Source organism: Lepeophtheirus salmonis, chromosome 5 (genome assembly GCF_016086655.4).
Source record: "Lepeophtheirus salmonis chromosome 5, UVic_Lsal_1.4, whole genome shotgun sequence".
In the NCBI taxonomy this organism is placed as follows: Eukaryota; Metazoa; Arthropoda; class Copepoda; order Siphonostomatoida; family Caligidae; genus Lepeophtheirus; species Lepeophtheirus salmonis.
The window spans coordinates 22,903,911-22,907,125 of record NC_052135.2 but is presented as its reverse complement, the minus strand read 5'-3'; the positions used below and the strand labels follow the sequence as shown (position 1 = coordinate 22,907,125).

Below are 3,215 nucleotides of genomic sequence, written 5' to 3'. Positions count from 1 at the left end.
ACTAAAGACTTCAGATTAATTATTCTTTAAATACATTGTCTAAAGAAAATATTAAATTTTAGTAATATATTTACTACTTTTTTTTTTTTTTACAAAAAAAAAATTCAAAAATTTGCTCCATAACTAGATGTAAAAATATTTTGAAGTTAAAAAGTTGTGTTGGTTAATGTACTATATAGACCAAATCAGCATTTAGAACCACTGTGGAGTAGTTCATTAGAAATCTTGATTTTTTTTTTTCCACCAACAAAATTAGCGATTGTTTATGGTGATGTTTATACGATCATTAAATAAATTTTCTTCATTTAATACCTATAAAGTCAGAAAAACTATTTTTCGAAAACTTTTGACGACATCTATGTTTGCAATATTGGAGAGTGACTCATTACATCCATGAAGTTTTGAAGCAAATTGTTCAATTGTTCTAATGGATGTTTCGTATTTAATATAGTATGTGTGACACTGTGACATTAAAATTTATTGTATTAAAAACTCTTTACAGTTCCCAAAATTTATTCATTTATATTTAGAATCTTTCCTTTTCATCCAGCCTGTCGAGGACATACTGGCAAACGGACTCCCTTCACTCCATTGTCTCATTGTGAAACCATAACCCCATCACGGAAAATGAATCCAGATCCAAGAAACTCCAAATGCCATACCGTATTCACTATCTTATCATCCAATTCTACTCCTAAGGCAGGGTTTGAAAGCATAAAAAGTGGAAAAGAAGGACGGAAGAGTATGACTCTGAATAGGGAGTTCATAAATGAACTTATTAATATATGTTTCTTAGCGGAAGAGTTGAAAAAGTAAGTAATGTGTTGCTTGAAATCACGATCTTATACTTAATTCAAAATTAAATACTTCAGGAGTAACTTTATTCTCAGGGGTAAAAATGAGTTTCAACATCTTAAATACATATTCGGCCTCTGGAAATCTGTGCTTCAGGTAAATATCTGGTATATTTAATACACTCAACAAAAATTCTGCAATGACTTTTTTTTACACAGATATAATCTTAATTTATGGACTCATCAATTAGTATTAAACAGCCATGCAAAGCAAGGAATAATTATTTTTTTCTCATATTAAAAACCTCAAATATTATTTGTTAAAAAATATATTAATGTCTATTAATGAATACAATATTATATTTATGATTTTCCAGCTCTAAAAGTTAAGTCTAAAAGGCATTCATTTATTCTGAATAAATAGGTTGCATTAAATTATGTAATTAAAAAACTTCCGGATTTATATTTGAAGTTGTATCTAGAGGTGTAAACTGTCAAACCCTTTAAAATGACGGTCCAACTATGAAACGGTCTGTGTTTTTTTATAATTGCCAGGGGCGTTCGGAGAGAGATATATATATATATATAAAAGAATGTTTAGTTTTTACTTTGGGGGGGGGGGCTTGGTTTTTGAGAAAATAGTTCAAACATTAAATTTTTGGGAAAAAAAATTCAAATATCCAGAGCTGCTCTCAAAAAATGAATTAAAAAAAATCCAATTATTACATTTTTCGGTGAAAAATTGTACAAATCTATAGCTATTCACAAAAAATTTCAAATATCCATAGCTATTCTCAAAAAATTAAATTTCTTGGGAAAAATTTCAAAAACTCTTTATTGTTCACAAAAAATGAAATATTTAGAAAAAAATTGTAAAATTTAATTTAAAATTTAAAAAAAAAATTCAAATATTTAGAATATTTAATTTTTTCGAGAAAAATTTAAAAATAGACAAGAAATTAAATTTTTTCTAAAAACTTCAAAAATTAATTTTTTTCTAAAAACTTCAAAAATTAAATTTCAAATGTTAAACTATCAGGGGATGAATATCATTTTAAAATGATATAAATTTAAACTATCAAGTCAAGCTCATTATGGTTTGTGTTGTGTCGTTCGCAAACGATTCATTATTTTATTGAACGTACTGAACTGACTCAGTTGGATGAGTAATTCGTTCTTTTATACCGTAAGTTTTCCCATATATAGAATATACCACTCTACTTCAATCAAATATTTCTATCCATTTTGACTTTTTTGTTAATTTATTATAAAATACCTAGGAATATATTCAAGTATCGCACGGTAGTTCATTAGCTTTATACTTTGAGGGTACTCTAATTCGTGCACACGAACGATAATTTTACATTTTTTCCGTAACAATTTAATCTTTCAAAATTTTGCTACATTAATTCATATATTCCGATTTTTTAAATATCAGTTTGAATCATTCCGCAGAATCGTAGAAAATTATTTTTATTCGGGGGTTATCTTAGAACTGATTCAGTGAAAAAATCTTTTTAGTGAACTGATTCAAGTGTTGCAGTTCACTAAAAAGAGTCACAATTCCCAACACTATCTATGGCTTCGACCAATGTAGAGGACTCCTTCTAGTCTACTTATATTGACAAGCTCTGACTTTACTGGATTTGTTGCCATATCGTGGGAAAATTAGTTTGTATTGTTCTCAGATAACTTTATTCTTCTATGTTTTTTTTCACATGTCAAAATGAACAATGGACAGAAACTCTTTCAGAAAATGAACGGAGAAAAGGTGAACAGGTCCAAGTGTGGTAAGATACAGTGTGTCCACGATAAATTGGAACTACTTTAAACTTCATCCAGATCCATAATGTGGATATTCAGGGTTAAATCATACTAATATAAAAGGTAGCGTGAACAGTACAATATAACTTCCACCACAATTGTTTTGACAACAAACAATAGTCATCATGGAACAAGCAAGGAGAGACGCCATCCTCGAATTGGCTCGCGCGGGACACAAGCCCTCTGCTATCTACAGGCTTCTTAACTACCCCAAGACCACGGTGTATCGGGTCTTCAATGCCTGGGAGGTTGAGGGCAAGGTCTGCTGCAAGACCCACAACATGAGAAGTGACAGAATCCGCACTCCCCGCTTCCTTGAATTCCTCCGAAAGTCCATCAAGGCTTCGCCGGGGACTTCCTTGTCCAGGTTGGGCAAGAACCGTGGAGTGAGCAAGCAGCTGGTCTCCAAGGCTGTGAATGAGGACCTCGGGTACGGGTCATACCGAATGGCCAAACAACACATCCTCACGACATCCATGAAGGCCACCAGACTCACCAACGGTAAGCGTCTCCTCAATCACCTGAAGAGCCATGGAGGAAGAATCATCTTCTTCTCCAACGAGAAGAACTGGACTGTCGACAGAAGCTACAACGTCC

General features: G+C 32.0%; 1 long non-coding RNA gene across 1 annotated transcript; it reads left to right on the top strand.

The window, feature by feature from the left end:
• The first annotated feature begins 362 nt into the window (after nt 1-362).
• On the top strand, nt 363-1,190 carry LOC139905561 (uncharacterized). The gene is made up of 3 exons (XR_011780428.1): nt 363-812; nt 873-951; nt 1,014-1,190. It is a non-coding gene; the product is annotated as an uncharacterized lncRNA (long non-coding RNA).
• Nucleotides 1,191-3,215: the final 2,025 nt, after the last annotated feature.